The following is a 21,298-nucleotide window of genomic DNA, read 5'->3' as shown; positions in this document are numbered from 1 at the left end:
ATCCACTGTCAACATGATTTATGGTCTTATCAGTCAATGCCTCCAGCTGTGTTCTTGTAAGTGATCTGGGCAGAATGAAGATACTGAAATAACCCGAATGTCTAATTAATTATATTTTCAACTTAGAATTTTCTCAGAAGTCAGTGTGTGGGGATTTGGAGGTTAAATGTTTTATATTAATTAAATACTAACAATTAATATCCTCATATGACATTGACCTTACACTGACAAAAAAGATGGGTCTCTTCTTATAACAAGTAGCATAACATGCTAGTTTTGTAATTAGGTTAATCAGCTATTTTTTTTTTTTAAGTAACTGATTAAAACAGTACCCAACACTCACACTGAACTATTCTCACTTGTTGACATTAGATAACAGTTAGAGGTCTAACATAAGTACTAAACACAGACAGAGATTAAATGGTTTTTAGGTAAAACTTTCCTAATGTATAACTTCTTCTTCATTTCATTTATTAAATATTATGTTTCTTTTTTTTTTTAAATCTAATCTATGACCTTTTCTTTAACTAAAGAAAACACTTCAACTTGGAAATAAGCAAAAACCCTGTAAGTCAAAATCTGAAGGTTATAGTTAAACATAGGAAATGATCATGCTAAGATGTGCGTATTTCACTCTACTTCTTTTCAGAGTGCCAGCAAGATACTGTATTTAACAAGATGACTTTTCAAACATCTGTCTGTTTAACTGCGACTGCTGCAAAAACCAAAACCAAACAAACAAACAAAAAAGAAAAAACCCAAACCTGGACTCTGTCACAGGTTCATAACAAGGAACAACAAGTAAGCCTGCAGTGTGAGAGCGAAGTGCTCTAATAGGGTGATATGGTACTACAAGGTCTTTAAGATAAGATGGGCCCTGATTATTTAAGACCTTGTATGTGAGGAGCAGGATTTTGAATTCAATTCTGGATTTAACAGGAAGCCAATGAAGGGAAGCCAAAACAGGAGAAATCTGCTCTATCTTTCTAGTCCCTGTCAGGACTCTTGCTGCAGCATTTTGGATCAGCTGAAGACTTTTCAGGGAGTTTTTAGGACTTCCTGATAATAAAGAATTACAGTAGTCCAGCCTGGAAGTAATAAATGCATGAACTAGTTTTTCAGCGTCACTCTGAGACAGGATATTTCTAACTTTAGAGATGTTGCACAAATGGAAGAAAGCAGTCTTACATATTTGTTTTATATGTGCATTGAAGGACATGTCCTGGTCAAAAATGACTCCAAGGTTCCTCACAGTGTTACTGGAGGCCAAGGTAATGCCATCCAGAGTAAGAATCTGGTTAGATACCATTTTTATATAATAGGATATTATGGTAAACAGTATTGAACGCTGCACTGAGGTCTAGCAGGACAAGCACAGAGATGAGTCCACTGTCAGAGGCCATAAGAAGATCATTTGTAACCTTCACTAAAGCTGTTTCTGTGCTGTGATGAGCTCTGAAACCTGACTGAAACTCTTCAAATAAGCCATTCCTCTGCAGATGATCTGTTAGCTGTTTGACAACTACTCTTTCAAGGATGTTTGATATGAAGGTTGGAGACTGGCCTATAATTAGCTAAGATTGCTGGGTCTAGAGTTGGCTTTTGAAGCAATAAGATGTGTATTTAGAATCTTTGTCTTTTTTGAACCCCCAATTGGGTCCAAGTTTCAGCTGTCTAGCTGTTAATTTGAGGTGAAGTTGAAGAATCTGAAAGTAGTCCTTCTTATTATTTAATCCACTTTGTTCAATGTCCTTGTGCCACTGGTAGTAAAGGAGCCCCACAGGATGATTCTTCTACCACCATTCCTGAGAGCTGGTACAGTCGTCTTTGGTTTAAACAGCTTACCTATTTGAAAACTATTTGTAATTTGCAGTTATTTAGAAATATAGAATCTTAAGCACCACCTTAATGAGTGTATATTTATATTTGTATATATTTAAACAAATATATAATTTTGACGCTGTGTAGATTATAGAAAATCCAAAATAAATTCAAACTTGTACACCCAGTCCCTTTTTTTCATGGCTATGATGAGTGTAAATATCCGACCATATATGCCCATTAGCTGAGATGTCCCAGATTTGATGACACTGCAGGTAACAACAGATAAAGCTGCCAGTTTCAGTGTAATGGATAGATTTGCCTTTTTCCAGATTGCTTGAGTTCGTATTCCCACTCATGATAACAGATAACTCTACATGTATTCCTTGAGGATTTGAGAAACGTTTTTAACAAAGAAGGATGAAAATGGATGAGAAAAGATGAAGAATCAAGGTGCGACAGTTAAAAAATGCCAGTTTTATATCAGTTCGAAAAGAAAATCCTGATTTTGTTTTTGCACATTTTCATTTCAGCCTCCTGCTGCGGACTTTATTCTGTAATGTGTATAATTTCCTCCCATGCTTTTCCAGTCAGCATGTGGCCAATTACAAATGCACTCAAAGTGTCACGCAACATGTGTCATGTTTGAGCATTCAAGTGATACAAAGTACTGTGTGAATAAAATTGTACTACAATAAAGACACAAAAGACAAGTCACAACAGATGTTTAGAGCATTTTTGATCATTAGATTGTATGTGACACGGCTTTAATTTCATGGGAACCAATCCGTGCTGCACTTGTTGCTCACCGTTTATATACAGTGTTGTGTTTGCCCCCTTTATCATTTCTTAAACTTTTCCATACTTTTAAATCAAACTTAAATATTTCAGGTCATCAAACAATTTTATTATTAAGAACGATAACCTGAATAACCACAAACTGCATTTTTTACAGGAAAAAATGTCAAACCCACCTGTCCTTATGTGAAAAAGTAATTTCCCCCTTATCAGATTTTTATTTAATTTCATCTTTTGGAAACCTGAGTTCCACTAGCCACATCCAGGCCTGATTGCTGGCAGACCTGCTGAATAAAGAAATCACCTGAAAACGTGGCAGAGAGAAGCAGGCTAAAAAATGTCAGAAAGCAACACAAACACAATCTAAAGAACCTACTGAGAAGCAACGTTTGACTTTTACCAATTTGGAAAGGGTTGCAAAACCATTTTAAGTACTCACTGTACCGAGACGTCAAGTTTTCAGCTATCTGCTCTTTGGAAATCACCTTTTTGTTGATAAAATACTAATTTGTACCTTTCAGACTGAGCTATCTTTGGTGTTGACAGGCTCCTGCGGCGCAAAAGGATAGAATTTGAAATCGGTCCTTTGTTAGCTTCTGTTATATGTCGACAAAACACTGATTCATTTCTAGAGTTGCCATTTTAAGCTTGAATGATTCATAGGTCAGTTTGAAGCGGTTCAATTTTTTTTAAATTGCTCTAAAAATTAGAAGAAAACTTAGTCCAAGGAGTGGACTGAGAAAACAGTGAAAGAGCTTCCAATGCCAATCAAAAAACTTTAAACGACCTTCAGAAAACCTGGAGAAGTTTTTCTCAAGACCACTTTCAAAAATGGCAAGACCAACAACCTGCAAATGGAGGAAATGTCAAACTCTTGTTACAATTCATTCATTTTGTGGGCAAAATAGGTGCAATAATCACACCAAAAGCAAAAAGTGCAAACCTAAAAGAGGTGAAGGAGATCTTAAGGGAAACAGCAACACCCTTCAAATCCTTAAAGATTGCAAAAACCTCTGTTTACTTATTCACAGGACGAGCGACACTGAATCGATTAAAACAAGATTTGGAGTCCAGATTTTACAGAAAAAATGTCAATTTAGCAGTCTGTTACCTGTAACCTAGGGTAGGCTCGCTGATCCAACAAGACTATCACCTCATAAGTAAATCAAAAAACAAAGAAAAGTCCCAACTGTTGGAGTGGTTACTCAGTGTTCAATTATGATAGGAAAAGCAACACTGGCTGAAACTGAGAAATAAAAGAAAGAATTGCTACAGAGCTTCTGATTTTAACCAAACCTGTGCAAATTATTAATCATAACAGGCCACAAGCACACACACATAACCACACAAACAGTACGATTATCGGGGGAAATACATTAATGAGACACAGTCCTCTCATGCAGGGTTTAACTTCCAATGCCCAGTCTCCAACATGAATCCTAATTCTGTGCTTTTAAAAAAGGCAATCGAGGACACAAATAATCTCTTGATAATTATCAACTGATTTCCATGATAATTAATTTATAGACAATTCTTTTTCAACAACAATACCAACAGATCAGACATGCTGGAAAACATGTTGCCTCAAACATCTCCATGGCGATCATTATGTCATGGCTGAAGCTAAACTGCATGTTAAAAAACCAAACCTGACACTAAACACAAGTTATATTTAGATTTACGTGACTAGCCAGTCATTATTCCACTGAACGTAGTGTCTGATGCAGTCCCAAAGTTTGGCCCAACTTTGGGAATGATTGACAGTTTCAGGAGATTACATCATTCCAGCGGCTTCTACAGATAAACCTCATTAACTTGATTCTGCCACACGCACACAGCCACATCTATCAGGCTTCTATTGTACAACCCAATCACATGGAAGAACTTCTTCACTTGCTGGCTTTAAATGCCTTCTCTTCCTCTGGCTACTCTTTTGAAAGTGAATGTGTGCATGAATGAAAGTGTGTGTGACCTGAGGTGGAGAGAAGGAGAGGGAGCATTTCCTTTTTCTTTTATTTATTTACACAAGTGTGCGCGCACACACACACACACACACACACACACACACACACACACACACACACACACACACACACACACACACACACACACACACACACACACACAAGGGGTTATTTTGAGGACTGTGCATAATAGTTTTGGCAGTTCAGTTGTCAGTATGATATTTTAGATGACACAAGAATGTATTGTGAAGAAAGTTAAATGAGCCAAAGATACTGTAACTAAGGATACAGTATAGTGATCAACAGGGAGTGTTCCTGGGACATTACAAGGTGATGTCTTTTACTAAGAATGTTCTGTTAATGTGCAGTGTAACGTCACCAAATGTTCTGCAAACCCAATGCAGAACATTCTGAATGTCTCCTGAAACAACATACAATTTAAGAAACTCTACATTACATTTTCTGTTCTCAAAATATTACATTTCTTGCTGGGTATAACAATTGTCACAAAGCCTTTTCTAGTCATCTCCGAACAATGCTTTCTATTACAAAGACTTTCTTGGAGTTTTTAAGTACCTGAGAGAACATGCAGAGTTCGATAATGAACACATTAATTTGCTTTGATTTGCATGACTTGAATATTCATCTGAAAAAGCAAGAAAAACAGGGCAAGAGGAAGCCCAAAGAGCAATGTTCTCTGCGGCTGAAATGTCTGTGACACAAATAGATTAGGGGTATGCTGATCACCTGTGAAACTAAAACATGGAGTTAGTGCTCGGAGCCATTAGAGCAGAAGAAATGCATTAAATACACTTTCTGCAAACAGTTTTAATTGCTCTTTGAATTAAATTTAGCAGAGGCTTTCTTTCACTGTCAATCAAGGGCACCCATTCCTTTATTTTAGTGTCTGCAGTATTTGAAGGGCAGGGGGAGCTTAGGATGTCTTCATTGTTATCTTTGCGGTTGACCAGTAGGCCATGAAAAGGTGACAGGGAAGGTGTCAGTCATGATGGCGGATGGTTGCACTCATCAGCTGGGTGACCTTCCTTTGCTGTGAGAGAAAGACTGGCATCCTACCAGCTCAGACAAATATTAAACACACACTGAAAACCAACCATCTGAGTTTCACCTACTGTACGTACTTTAAATTACTGTAAAAACAATAACATCAGCTGCTGCTGTGATGATGCCAGTGCTACTTAGACTAACCACACACTGTAAATAAGGCAGTAGAGAACGTTTTCCTGTGCAACTGACACAGAGGCCAAACATGAAACAAGAATACAGTATTTCTCACTGACAAACTGAGCTTTAGGAAACTCATTTACACTCCATTAGCTTGAAGTCATCTGCTTGTGCTGGAAGCCTTTTTCCTATTTGAACCTTCTACCTAACTGCACATGACAGACAGCTGGATTCAAACAGACTTAGTCTATTACAGTGTCAAATATAGAGATTTGTAGCTGCTTTCCCTTGGTAATGGTCATAACCATGAAGTTTGAGTTGCAAACATTTTAAAATGACAGAAACTAACCTTTATAATCATGTCACGGTTTGCACTGGCAGACCATGTGGAGGGGGGAAGAAGACACAAATGTAGACACTTGGAACAAACTATAATAACAAAAGGCAAGCTGTTTATTTGTGGCTGGGAAAAGGTACAAAGCAAAAGGCAGATGCACACTAAGGTGAAACTAACCAGAACTAAACTGGGAAAAACTAAATGCTAAATCCTCCCTTAGTTATGCTGCAATAGGTGTAAGCTGCTGGGGGATTCCCATGATGCTTTGAGTATTTCTTCTTCACTCACTATGTGTTAATAGACCTCTCTGCACTGAATCATACTTGTTATTAATCTCCGTCTGTCTTCCACAGCATGTCTTGGTCCTGTCTTCCTTCTCTCACCCCTACCAGGCACAGCAGATGGCCCCGCCCCTCCCTTAGCCTGGTTCTGCCGGAGGTTTCTTCCTGTTAAAAGGGAGTTTTTCCTTCCCACTGTCACCAAAGTGCTTGCTCATAGGGGCTCATTTGATTGCTGGGTTTTTGTCTATAAGAAGCTTTGTTTAACCCTCCACTGTTGGATAAACTGATAAGACGACTAAGTCAGCAGTACTTACAGGCTGCATGGTTAAAAACAAACAAACAAACAAACAAAAAAAACAAAAGTTTCAAAAAACCACGATAATCCTTAGACATCTACAAGTAAAACACTTTTGGGTTTTTTTTGTTACTTTTATCTGCGCCCTTTACCAGAGGGTCACTCTATTTGATTTTATATTGGCTCTCGATTATCTGGGCTTGTGACTACCACAAAAAGTACATGACACATGATATTGTGACTGTGCAGCCAGTCTACAGCAGACACTGAAATGCTGCTGTAGTAAATAAAAAAAATGAAAACATTTTTCAGCAAGACTCTTCAGCTGTAAATTTGAAAACAGGAACATTTCTGTTATCTGATAGTGTGTTACTCAATTACTGCGGTGTAGTATGAATGGCCACGAGTGAGGTCTTTATTAGCAGAAAAAGCTGTTAAATATCTTTGCCCTCCTTCACATTTTCCAAACCCATTAGAGTCAATCCCGGGCCAATTCAATTCGTAAGATGACGATATAAGCCAGAAGCACTGCTATGGCAAGAAAGCAGGAAAAATTCTGAATAAATAAAAAACTGAAACAAAAGTATCTAAGAGAGCAAGATGGCTTTGACTTAATTAGTTCATCAATGAATCAAAAAGTGAGGCTGAATTATTTCCAGCTAAAAAAGATTGAGGTTCATAATTTTGTTTCCAATGAGATACTAGTAAAGTAAAAGTAGTAGTAAAAATAAGGTTAGTATTAGTATTCAGTTTAAATATGTGCATTTAAATTTTGTAAGATAGCCAGCCTTTGTTGGGGGTGGCTGTAGCTCAGGCGGTAGCACATGTCATCTGCTAATCCGAAGGTTGGTGGTTTAATCCCAGTCTGCATGCCGAATGTCCTTAGGCAGGATACTAACCCCAAGTTGTTCTCTGATGCATCCATCGGAGTGTGAATGCGTGAGAATGTTAGGTTGAAAGCACTTAAACACAGAAAAACAAGCGCTTGTATGAATGGGTGAATGAGACTTGAAGACTGATTATCTTATGTTACAGTCAAACACACTGGGCCTCTTTCACAAGCGAATTTAGAAGTCCCTGCAAATCCCACTTTTCCTTGCTTTTCCAGCTTGACAATGCAGCATTACTCCAAGCTTTGACATTCCATTCAATTCAATTCAACTCAATTTTATTTATATAGCGCCAAATCACAACAACAGTCGCCTCAAGGCGCTTCATATTGCACAGTAGATCGTACAATAATAGATACAGAGAAAAACCCAACAATCATATGACCCCCTATGAGCAAGCACTTTGGCGACAGTGGGAAGGAAAACTCCCTTTTAACAGGAAGAAACCTCCGGCAGAACCAGGTTCAGGGAGGGGCGGGGCCATCTGCTGTGATTGGTTGGGGTGAGAGAAGGAAGACAGGATAAAGACATGCTGTGGAAGAGAGACAGAGATTAATAACAGATATGATTCAATGCAGAGAGGTCTACAAGGACATCCAACTTCAATCATTATTACAATGATTGTGATTCACCAACATATTCACCAATATGCATGGTGATAGGAACAAAAGAATTCTACTTTTCTACTCCCATTCTACTTTTATAAACTCTAGGAACTAAAAGTAAGCCTACAGTCTAAGATAGAAGTGCTCTATTGGGATAATATGGTATTATAAGGTTCTCGATTATTTAAGAGTATTCAAGCCTGATTATTCAAGACCTTGCATGTAAGGAGATGTATTTTAAATTGACTTCTGGATTTAGCAGCGATCCAGTGAAGGGGCGCCAATATGGGAGAGAGATCTTTCTAGTCCCTGTCAGTAACTTTAATGAAGCTTATGCATATGTTCAATAAGAAAGATCTATGGTCTCACATCTGTCCGCTCACAGGTGTTGTCGGCCACATCACATCACTTCCACTTTCCCACGTTGTCGAGCTGTTTGTGACATCACTGGTCTAGTCCAATCACCTTCTCCAGGCCAATCAGCATTCGTGCCATGTACTTTAAATGTCACTGTGCATCTGTCATGCTGTTGCAGACACCTCTGTTCAACCCACCTCCTCCCCATCACCGTCGCTCACCAGTCAGGGTCTATTCAAGCCTCCATCTCCATCCCCACCACCAGCGTCTAGACTCCGGGGGGTCCTGGTCGAATCCCTATCACCACTGGGGTTCTGTTCTGCTGAGACAGGTCATCGGAGTCTAACCACCAAATACCTCTATGTAAATTCTGTTCATCTTTTTTTTAATTACCTCTCCTTATTGGACTGCAGAATTTATTAACCTCCGTACACCTGAACTCTTTCATGGCATGCATTTTTAATTTCTCTTTGCTATTTGCGCTGATTGGGACCTGATGAATGTAAAAACAAAGAATTACCTTTTTACCTGATTTTGCTCTACAAGGGCCTGATATCCAAATATAAGGGTATTCGTTTTAAATTTCAATAGAACACTGGCGGTATAATGTCCTCATAAGTGGATATCAGGCCCATGTAGAGCAAAATTTAGCATTGTGGTCTAGACAACCCAAAATGTGATGTCCACATATGTGGACGCCAGGTCCTAGGAGGTTAAGTGGGTGATTTTCAGGGAGCTTTCAGAACAGTAAGACGATAAGGCATTACAATAGCTCAGCAATGAACTAGTTTTATTCGATGGTGAGGAAGATATCCTGATAAAAAAAAAAAGATCACTCCATCAATCCTCACAGTGTTACTGGAAGCTTGAATTAATGCCATTCAGAGTATCTTAGTAGCCACTATATTTCTAAGATTTTTACAACTGGCTACTAAAAATCAACAACTGAACATGGAAAAATATGAGCCAGTTGTTTGTTTTTATTTTGCAATCACAGGTCATTAAAGTTACAGCCCCAAGTTTTGGCATTGACACCAATGCCTAAGCTAAATTTTGATTTAGTTGCCAACAAAAGCCTTTGAAACTTATGAAGCGCTTGTGACTGTTTTTCACTGAATCATAAAAACATGTCAAAATAATCTAAATAAAAAATACTGTCGGTGCCAGCTGTGCCCCTCAGCCTCCTAGTAGACACCTCTACTTTGTTCTCGAGGTATCACAATCACAAGCTCTTCAGTAAACAGCAGTGGGACAACAGGGGTAAGAAAAAGCCAAGCAGTAAAGTGTATGAAGCATAACATTTCTGGCCATAACTGTAGAGAATCGATTTTTATATTATTTTTCAGTGACCACTGAAGCAAAATTATTATTTGCCTCTCCAATTTCAATCCCAGGTAGGCCAAGTATGGAGAAATGTAAGAAAAGAAAAATATCTGAAGAAAATAGAACATTTAATGATGCCTGGGCAGATTTATTTGCATTTACTTCTGACGAGAGCGGCCTACCAGTATGCCCAATTTGTGGATTGTCGACCTTCGGATCCACATACATATGTGAGCAGCTATTCCCCACCATGAACTGTGATAAAAACAAAAACTGCTCACGCCTCACAGATGACAGCTTACAGTCCTGCGTAAAGATGAAGTGACTTCGTACAGCCCAGGTCTGCAGACGCTGTGCGCAGAGGTTCAGGAGCAGAAGTTCCGTTGTAAACATACCACGGCAGACCCGATGATGTTTGCATGAACATGCTTTACAGCTTCTCTTTATTGACCACTTTTCACACACGGTTGCTGTACACATGCAGCTGGCTTTAGCTTTCCAGCACACAGCCTGACACATAACACAGCAGCAGAGAGAGCACAGACTGTAAGGCGGCGAGGCGTGATTGCGGCACTGCAGGCCACGCCCCGCCATACACATTAACCAGGTAAAATAAATACTTATGCAGATATTTTGCGAATATTTATTATTCATTTTTTAGGAGCGTAGTGCTTTTTTCCCATTTATTTTTAAAATTCAGGTCAAGGCTCTGCTACACACTCCGAAAGTCCAAATGCGATATAAGGATACATGGATAATTTAAGTTCAGCTTTTTAATTCATTTAAAGAGACCTTCAACTGGATGTTTTTCTTTTTTGTTATAATTTTCAAAGTTCAAAATGTGTTCATTTTCTTTCTAGCACTTCATGAATTTCATGAGCAAAACACTATAGTTGTTTATACAAAGCATAACGGTAAAAAACAATGTTTGCAGTGTTATCTTCATTTTAGATGTCAAAAAGTATTTGCGGCTTACACAATGTCATTAAATAGAGTCACAACCAGCAAAGGTACAGATCTGACATCATCATAAGATGACACAACGTCAGGAAGAAAGTTGATTAACAAAGAAATATCCCAAAGATATTTTGGGTGTTGTTGTTTCTCCAACTCAAAGAATCCATCAGCATTAATTAGCCTCAGGTGAGTACATCTGCCAGCAGCACATGTCATACGTACAGGTGAAATCAGTGGTTGTTGACACCTAATTAACACCAATATTTATGTAAGTTCTTAAGCTGTACAGTTCATCTAATTTAAAATAAAACTTTTATTATTATTCAACCTTCAGAACTTGTCAATTACAACTAATATAAGACAGAGTCTACTATTTAAAATTAAATATGATCAGTTTATACATAAAAGCTTTGTCTAAATATTAGTGGGAAGTTATGTGGCTTAGTGCAATTATCTGTCAAGATACTAATGTCACATTTTTGATTTGTAGTTAAGCTTTTCTGTAGTTCATCATTTAACTAAGCACGCCACATTAGCTCTTTATTTATCAACTATCAATTTTGAAGACTTTTACCATAGTATCAGACCTTTAGTATGATAGAAAGTAGAGGTGGAAATCACCCGATACCCCACAACTATAAATCATTTATTTTGGTTAAGTACTGCAGTAAAGTGTATCTTTTTTTAGCTGCACATTAAATCCTCAAGCTCACATTTGTCAGTAAGATAAAGTTATCTCTCTTCAGTTATTTATTCACTTTGGCTGCCAAATGAGCACACCAACACTAGCACTAAAATCTGCCGTAAATATTGCCATAAGACAAAATTTTATCAGGAATCTGATCATAATCTTATCAGGAGACCTGTGCAATCATCAGATCCATGACTTTGTAGTTTAGAGGTAGTTTTGTGAAATTAACCATGTGCAGTACTGGATGATTATTTGGTTGAGCGGATTTAATGGTTGCTTACTCAGGTAATGTTATCTCATGATGGTGGTGCATGAGATATCCCCCAGGTATTTTAATTCACTTAATAAAATATCGATATTTGGTTTCCCTGTTAATTACAAAGCCACCACACAAAATACTGCAATAAAAAGTAGTATTGAGTTTTTTCCCACCCCTAATAAATGTGGCTGTTGGGAAAGGCCATGTGTAAATTTCAGTGGTTTATAAATACTTTGACCCAAACTTTGTAACAAAATCAGCAACCATGGACTCATCTAAGCAGCTTTGTAGTTGTCTTGAAACTTGAATAACAGATTCTTCCATCAGACTCTTTTTAATGTCTTTAAGAAATAGCAGCTAGTAGTAGTAGATCAAGATGTGGTTAAAGAAACCAAGAAGACTTTTGGAAAGAAATGGTTACAGGTTTGCTAAAAAGACATATTAGCTTCAGATGCAGGAAGAACTGACTGCATGAGCACGAGTGTCAATCTGGGGGCTGGAACAACAGTAATAAATAAAACTGCTGTTAAAACTACTTTAAAAGATGTGACTGGACTACAGTTTGTTAAACAGTGGGCCTGAGCCTGAAGCAGACTGATAATGGCCCAATATATGGATAGAGTGGCTTCAGTTAAAAGCTAAGCAAGGACTGAAGTACTAGAAGGGCAGAAGTTACTACACACACACACACACACACACACACACACACACACACACACACACACACACACACTGTCTTTTAAAAGAAATGTAAAAAGAGGAAATCTTAAGCTTTAAACTGTACAGCCCTGTCCTGCAGTCTCAGGTATTTAGTGGTACATTGCACATTGAGTCACACCCCCCACATGTATGCACACACAAGTTCATCAGTATAACTGTTATTAATCTGCATCCTGTTGCTTTAATCAGCACAGAAGAAATCCACATTCACATTCAGCAGCTCATCTGTATTTTTCACTTCGTGTTCTAAACTTCTCAGATAGACCAATGCTGTTACAGACAAAAAACTCTACAGCAATAGTGGTCGTTACTTAAAGCATGTTAAACAGCAGAAAGGTAAGCAGAGATGAAAAAATCCATTATTTTATTCTTTTATAGCCATCTAATGTGCCTTTCTGCATTTCTTCTTGGCTGAAGGATTAAAGACCTACATATAGACCTAAATAAAACATGTTTAGGTCTATATGTACATGTGTAACATGTATATAACACCACTTGCAATGCAGGAGGTCTTTGTTTGTTCTTCACGTTTGGGTCCTCTACCAGAGGCCTGGGAGCTTGTCTTAGTAAAAGTTCACAGTATCTTAGCTGTTCCTAGAGTTCCTGAAGGCTCTGCATGCTGTAGGTCTGTCTTGGTTGACACGTCTCTACAATGTTGCATGTAGATCAGGGGCAGTACCCCTGGACTGGGAGACTGGGGTGGTCGGCCCCAAGAAAGGGGACCAGAGGGTGTTCCAACTACAGGGAAATCACACTCCTCAGCCTCCCTGGGAAAGTCTATGCCAGGGTGCTGGAGAGGAGAGTCCGTCCGTTAGTCGAACCTCGGATACAGGAGGAACAATGCGGTTTTCGTCCTGGTCGTGGAACACTGGATCAGCTCTTTATCCTCTCGAGGATACTCGAGGGCGCATGGGAGTTTGCCCAACCAGTCTACATGTGTTTTGTGAACTTGGAGAAGGCATTCGATCGTGTTCCTCGGGGGGTCCTGTGAGGGGTGCTCCGGGAGTATGGGGTGTCTGGCCCATTGCTACGGGCCATTCAGTCCCTATACAACCGTTGCAAGAGCTTGGTTCGCACAGCCGGCAATAAGTCGGACTCGTTCCCGGTGGGTGATGGGCTCCACCAGGGCTGCCCTTTGTCACCAATTCTGTTCATAATTTTTATGGACAGAATTTCTAGGCACAGCCAAGTGGTGGAGGGCTTTCACTTCGGTGGTCTCAGAATCTCATCTCTGCTTTTTGCAGATGATTTGGTTCTGTTGGCTTCATCGGGTGATGGCCTCCAGCTCGCACTGGAACGGTTCGCAGCTGAGTGTGAAGTGGTGGGAATGAGGATCAGCACCTCCAAATCTCAGTCCATGGTCCTCAGCCGGAAAAGGGTGGAGTGCCCACTCCGGGTCAGGGACGAGTCCCTGCCGCAAGTGGAGGAGTTTAAGTATCTTGGGGTCTTGTTCACGAATGATGGGAGAAGGGAGCCGGAGATCGACAGATGGATTGCTGCAGTGGCTGCAGTGATGCGGACGCTGTACTGGTCTGTTGTGGTGAAGAGAGAGCTGAGTGTAAAAGCGAAACTCTCAATTTACCGGTCGATCTACAAATACAAATTTATACAAATTTAATTTGTCACATACACAGTACAACATATAGTGAACATACAGTGAAATGCTTGTGTCCTGAACTGCAGACCCTTGCCAGGACCCTTACTGGATACTGGATGGGAATCGAACTTGCGACCCCCGCTCCAGAGGTGTGTAGTGTTACCACTACACTATCCAGCTGCTACAAAAAAGATGTACAGTAACAGCCACAGGTAGGTTTCGAACCTGCGCCACTGGGTCTCACGACAGCTGCTTATCTCACTGAGCCAAACCAGTTCTCAGTTCTCTACGCCCCTACCCTCACCTATGGTCACGAGCTGTGGGTAGTGACCAAAAGAACGAGATCGCAAATACAAGCGGCGGAAATGGGCTTCCTCCGAAGGGTGGCTGGCTTCTATCTTAGAGATAGGGTGAGAGGTTCTGCCATTTGGGAGGGGCTCAGTGTAGAGCCGCTGCTCCTCCACATCGAAAGGAGCCACCTGAGGTGGTTCGGGCATCTGACAAGGATGCCTCCTGGGCGCCTCCTGGGTGAGGTTCTCCGGGCATGTCCCACCGGGAGGAGGCCCCGGGGCAGACCCGGGACACGCTGGAGAGATTATGTCTCTCGGCTGGCCTGGGAACGCCTTGGTGTTCCCCCAGATAAGCTAGAGGAGGTGGCTGGGGAGAGGGAGGTCTGGGCTTCTCTGCTTAGGCTGCTGCCCCCACGACCCGGCCCCGGATAAGAGGAAGAAAATGGATGGATTGGATGGATGGATAATTTAGAGGGTGAAACATTCCTGGTAGCCTAGCAATAGTCAGCTGACAATGCAGCACGTTGTTGTAAACGTATGTCTAAAAGCAGGGCTGGACTGGGACAAAAAATCGGCCCGGGCATTTTGACTAGAGTCCGGCCCACCAGGTATTATAGGAAAAGCCATAAAGCCTTTGAATGAAAACAAAAACTGTTGTGACAGTGATGTACACTGTCTTGTTGGTATATGTATGATGTCTATAGATTTTATATCAGATAAAAACTTTGGTTGTAAGATTCAGATAATTATTTAATAAAAGCTAGACATTTTAAATGAGAATAAGAAACAAAAGTATTTCTTTGTGCCCCCCTCTCCCTGTTAATGCCCTACCTGGCCCCCTGGCAAAACTTTGCTAGACCCGCCCCTGCACAGTTACCAGCTGTCAGCTACTTAGAAAAGGATCCTGGTGTTATTTGTCTCTCAGAAACAGTTTATAACTTCCCTTCAACTCATTCATGTCACCTAAAAGGTAAACCTGTTTCTCCATCACCTGTTCAGCTCTGATGATTCAGTAAGGACATCTCCTGGTTTCATCTTCATGTTTCCCTCTCAACACATATCCAAACCAATATCATGACCAGCAGCTTTACAGCTGTGGCTCCAGCAAACATCAGCTGATACTAGAAATTAATATTAAATAAATTCTAACAACAGCTGATCAAGCTTAAACGTGCTGCTGTTGTTTAGCGCGAAATCCGCTGGTTTCCTCTTTCCGCTGGTGGGCGATAAACAAACAAGAGAGACGATCAGCTGATCATTGATCAGTTTCATGACTGAAGTAGCAACAGGAGAGGGAGGGGAGAGAATGAGAGAAGAAGAAACAGCTGTGCAGCGTAAACACGCAGAATAACTCCAGCTTTGTGTCTTTTTCCATTCTAGGTGAAGTCCGGGACAAACTGTGTTCCTTTTCACCTCAATACGAAACGCATAATAATTTCTCTGAATGAGGGACAATTCCGTTTTTTACGGGACAGTTGGCAACTCTACTAACTAACCTTATGAACAAAATAAAGTTCACTATCAGTAACATCATAGCACCCACCCAGCTGTATAGCAACTCCGTCATGCTAGCTAGTACGCAGTACGAGTTATTGTAACTGACTGTAAAAAGTCAGCACAACGAAAATAAACTACACCTTAACTTGGTTTATATCTGACCCAGATAGACTGCAGGTCATAACTTCTTACCTGAAGTTCAGTTCACCTGACACTCGGACCGACGGCCGCCTCGGGTCTCTCCTCCTCCTACCTCCCCTTTCCCTCATCCACCTGCTGGCCTCTGTGAAAGCTCTGCCATAGAAACCACCACCAAACAACTGAGTTATTTTTACACATCGGCCAGCATCTGGACAATCCACCAGCTTTCATTGTTTATACCGTTACAAAAAAACAAAAACAAAACAAAAAAAACACGCATCGGTCCATAAAAACGAAAAATCACCATCGGCCCACCGGGCAAATGCCCGGTATGCCTGATGGCCAGTCCAGCTGTTTCTAAAAGTGACACAAAAAGTACATGATGAAAAACATTTTATTATCAATCCAAAAGTACCCACACCTTAACAAAGTAGTGCGCAGTAAGTTTGGGTCAAGTTTTTCACACATAAACTCAACAAAAAGCAGCTCCCACTGCTCACTGATTGACAGTGCTGTTCACCATTGTTTTCAGATTGCACTGAGAATGTCAGGATAACTGTTTTCTACATATCACATAATGTGCCGTGTGTAATAAGCCATGCCTAAAAGCAGATGTTGATTAAAACAAACCCGTGAGCCTCAGTGTTACACTTTAACATGTGTCTGGATCAGATATCACCAGTTTTGTCACAATGTGAAATTCAACAATATACCATTATTATTATTATTATTATTATTGACAGCAGTATTTTAGTATTTCTTACTATGTGCTTAAATATGGAACTTTACAGGAGTGCTAGACTTTTTTTTTCATGTTTTTTTTTTAAATGAAAGTAAAATTTCCCAGCACTCAATCTATATTTACATTTTCAAACTTTGGGCCATAAAATGTTTTGTACAATTTGGATATGGTTGAGCAGGACTTGTTCTAAACATTTGCTAATATGAGATGGAATGACCCTATTAATACCTAATACTTTTTTCTTAGTTTAGTTAGTAATTTTTGATACAAGTATATTTAAATAATAACACGGCATAAACACGAAATTAGACTTTTTTATACCTTTGTGTGTAGGTTAGGTCAGTCACATTACGTTAAACTTATCTATATTTATGCTAAGTTGGCCTCAGTTTAAGTCTGTTTAGTAGCTACCTTTTGGATTTCTTTAGAACATTTTCGATTTTATGGACACTGTGTGTCACGGTACTGGGTCAGTTTGACCCAGTTTTTTGAGTTCTCATGTTTTGGTTTGATTTTGTATTTTGTATTGTATTCTGATTCTTGTCCTTTCTTGATTATTATTAGAATTCTATGTTTCAGTTTATTCCGGTTAAGGGGTTGTTCTTAGGTTTTGCTTTGGTGTCCTCGTTTTTTCCTGCAGGTGTAGGCCAGAGTTTAGTCTGCGTCTTTGTGTTGTTATTTCCTGTTTTATTGTGAAGGTCCATGTCTTATGTCTGTGTGTCTAGCTTTGCTCCCCCTGTCTCGTTAGCCCTAATCTCTCCCAGCTGTGTCTCCCTCCTGTTTTCTATTCCTTGATGACTTCCTCAGTGTATTTAAGCCCTGTGTTTCTTTGTGTCAGTGTTGTGTCGTACCCTGAGAATTGTATTGCAGTTTGTGTTTTCACGGTTTGGTTTCTGTTTTTGTTTCATGCCAGCAATAAAGCTGAGGTTTTCAGTTACAATTCAGTCTCCGAGTCCTGCATTTGGATCCTCAGAACGACGCGACCAGTAATGGATCCAGCAGACTCGGTGAGGGAGCGTTGCTCACCTTTTGATGGGACTCGGCTAGCGCTTGGAGGGCCTCCATGCTGCCATTCCTTGTTTGCCACCTACCACTCTACCCACTCATCTGTTTCCTCCCCACTGTTAACGCCTGCATCCCGGACCCGAGGAAAGTGCTCCAGGCGGCACCGGGAGGAATACTATGAACCTGCGAGCAGCCAGCTCACGCCAGCACAGGCGTTTTATAAGACGCTGGGGATCATCATCGTTCCCCCCGCAGTTCACCCAGCATTTCCACACTGCAGCAGGAGCAGCCGCGGCAGAGTTTGTCCACATCACCGCAGCGGACAGGTTTTTCCACGTCACCTTCAGCCAGCCCTGATCCCTCTTCAACAGGGAAGTGGCGGACGCGCTGCCAGCATTCACAGCTCCAGCGGGAGCCTGGGATTTTTTTCTGGACAGCTGGCTAGGGTGAGTGGTGGGGCTACTCTTTTGCCTCCTGCTGAAATAAAAACTGTTAATTAAAGGACTGCTTATCTGAAGGACAATTATCCCAGTTCATTAAACTATACAAACTGTCCCACACGTGTTCTTTCTAAGCCTGTCGATGAAACCAGGGAGTTTTGTCTCTAAGCTTCATAATGTTCTGGGTGATTGTCATGCTTCTGAACCCGCCAAGCATGTAAAAACTGCTGTTCGCCCCCAACTAAACACTTCTGTGAGAACAAACAACGTGCGTGTCATCCCAGAGAGGTTTCTGTTTCTGTTAAAAATGCACTGTGTTGCCCAGCAGCCACCGGCTCAGTTAGCTGCCCAGCAGCCATTAGCTCATTCCCCCCCGTTGAGTTGCCGCCAGCTCAGTCTACCACTATTACACCTCCACCACAATCAGCCCCGCTACCTGTAGCTCAGTCTTCAGCCCCGCTACCTGTAGCTCAGTCTTCAGCCCCGCTACCTGTAGCTCAGTCTTCAGCCCCGCTACCTGTAGCTCAGTCTTCAGCCCCGCTACCTGTAGCTCAGTCTTCAGCCCCGCTACCTGTAGCTCAGTCTTCAGCCCCGCTACCTGTAGCTCAGTCTTCAGCCCCGCTACCTGTAGCTCAGTCTTCAGCCCCGCTACCTGTAGCTCAGTCTTCAGCCCCGCTACCTGTAGCTCAGTCTTCAGCCCCGCTACCTGTAGCTCAGTCTTCAGCCCCGCTACCTGTAGCTCAGTCTTCAGCCCTGCTACCTGTAGCTCAGTCTTCAGCCCTGTCAGCTACTCAGCCACCATCACAACCAGCATCACTACAACCTTTATTGCAGTCCATAGCTCAGGCAGTAGCTCTGTTAGTAGCTCAGTCATTAGCTTTGTCACCAGTTCAGGCTCCAGTGTCGTCACCCATCCAGTCAGCCACTCAACTACACCCTCAGCCAGGGGCCGCAATGCCTTCTGGCCATGCATCAGCTCCTGCTGGAAGCTCGAGTGAGCCAATCCAGCACTTCGTGGCTCCCACACCTTTTGTTTTGTTTCTGAGGTTTGTTTCTGTCACAATTTCTAATTTTCAACTGAGAAAAAAAAAAGAAAAAAAAAAAGAGATATATAGATATCTAGAGATAGAGATAGATATATCTATCCAGAAGAGCGTAGTCCTGGGAACAGCTAAGATACTGCGCAGGACCCTCAAGCTCCCAGGCCTCTGGTAGAGGACCTGAGCTTGAAGGATAAACCGCCCGCAGGGGTGAGATGGGTGTTTTTTTATATATATATATATATATATATTTTTTTTTTTTAATTTTTGGCATACTGCTTAGTCCTTGACAGGCAGCTTGCCTAGCATGCTGTTCTCCCATCAATTTCCTGTGAAAGACAAGTTTATCCAATATGCAAACAACCAGAAAAAGCTGCTGGCCCTTCATCTCAACAAAATACTGGCTTCTTCTATACTCATTCAGTTTATTGATCTATTTAACATCAGCTGTGAGATATGCCACTAAGTAGATAAAATATAAACTTTCCTTCATTGTTTTTTTTTTTTTTTTCCCACGTCCATATATTTTTGAGTATGTTATTTGTATCTACATTCTGACTCACTAGACTAAAAATATGATGGAGCCTCCTGGTGACTATACATACACAGGTGGTTGCCAGGTGACTTCACTGCATATTTATTTATTTTTTTTTTACATTCCTTTGGTAAGCAGCTGGTTCCCAGATTTTTAAAGTCATGCCCACTGAACTAACTGGTAGCAAGAGAATTGCACAGGTTGCTTGGTGGGAGCCAATATGCCTCTAAACAATCACAGTCTCACTTGGACAAAATCCAAGCCCTCACGGACAAATTACAGAAGGTTTGCAACTAATAGACATCTCACTTCTAAATGCACAAGACTGCCAACACATTGCAATATATTTTATTTTTCTTATTAGTCTGTAACACACCTATTTGCATTTCAGTAAAACTCAGCATTGACAGTCTGACCATGGGGGACAAACTGTACAATACAGAGTCCTGTGGATGTGGAATATGACAGGTATGCTCCTGTACACCACATCTCACACTCCTGAACTGACAAGGCTTTGGCCACCTGATAATAACTCAAATCTACCCAGCAGACACATACAATTTGTGTCAAGGGCTAAAATACAGTTTAAAATGAGGCTTTTATTTTTAAAGTAAGATTATCACAACAGGGCTGGTAAAAATTTGTACACAAATGCCAGTTTCTTCCCTGAAAACATAAAAGTGACAATGCAAAGTCACTGTCAGCCCAGCACTGAGAAGGGAAGAGATGCTGGACAAGGTGTGAAAGAAAGAACATCAGGTCCCACAACTCTGATCATATCTAAACACAGTGTGTCTAATTACATAGATACGATACCCTTGGTAATTAGAGTGGTGCCTATAGGCTCATTTTAATAAACAAACAACATACATAATTAAAATCCTATCATACAGAACTACAGATTACTGTAGTAACGAGATATTGTTCAAATTTATATAGCATAAAATTTTCTTATTCATATCAAAAATGGTGCAAAATTAAAAATGTAATACAAATTAAAACTTGAATACAATTTGAAAGGAGAGACAATTAAAGATGTGATGGAGAAATGGACGGGCAGTGAATATAGAGGGACAGAGATGAAGAGAGGCTAGTGCGACAACTGAAAAGAATGAATGTCAGAATGAGATGCTGAAAACTACAGACTACACGCCTTTGGAACAGGAGTCGTAGGTTCGACTCCCAACCAGAGCGTCTGTAACCAGTAAGGGTCCCTAGGCTATCCGTCAGGTCCACGTAAGGAACCAGGACACACTGATAAGAGGTGGGCTTCTGGAACAAGAAGACATAAGTGGACAAGGGATGATGAGAATACCGTCTTTAAGACCTCTCATCAGAGTATTCCGGTTCCTTACGTGGACCTGACGCCGACCTTGTTAATCTAGGCCTTGTTAATCTAGGCATTGTTAATCTGTTAATTGCTGGCACGTGGTGGTTGACAAGGACTTAGAAGACCGCAGCTATAATAGATGTTGTAATGCCAGTGGACAGCAACATCAGGAAGAGCGTGGATGGGAAATCAGAGAAG

General features: G+C 40.8%; 1 protein-coding gene across 2 annotated transcripts in view; it reads right to left on the bottom strand.

Moving 5' to 3' along the window:
• LOC134624915 (SH3 and multiple ankyrin repeat domains protein 2-like) overlaps positions 1 to 21,298 on the bottom strand; it is a 299,782-nt gene that overhangs the window by 207,183 nt on the left and 71,301 nt on the right. The window lies entirely within an intron of this gene.

The sequence above is a fragment of the Pelmatolapia mariae genome, linkage group LG1 (genome assembly GCF_036321145.2).
Source record: "Pelmatolapia mariae isolate MD_Pm_ZW linkage group LG1, Pm_UMD_F_2, whole genome shotgun sequence".
Classification (NCBI taxonomy): Eukaryota; Metazoa; Chordata; class Actinopteri; order Cichliformes; family Cichlidae; genus Pelmatolapia; species Pelmatolapia mariae.
The sequence above is the reverse complement of the archived record's forward strand: the minus strand, read 5'-3'. Positions and strand labels throughout refer to the sequence as shown.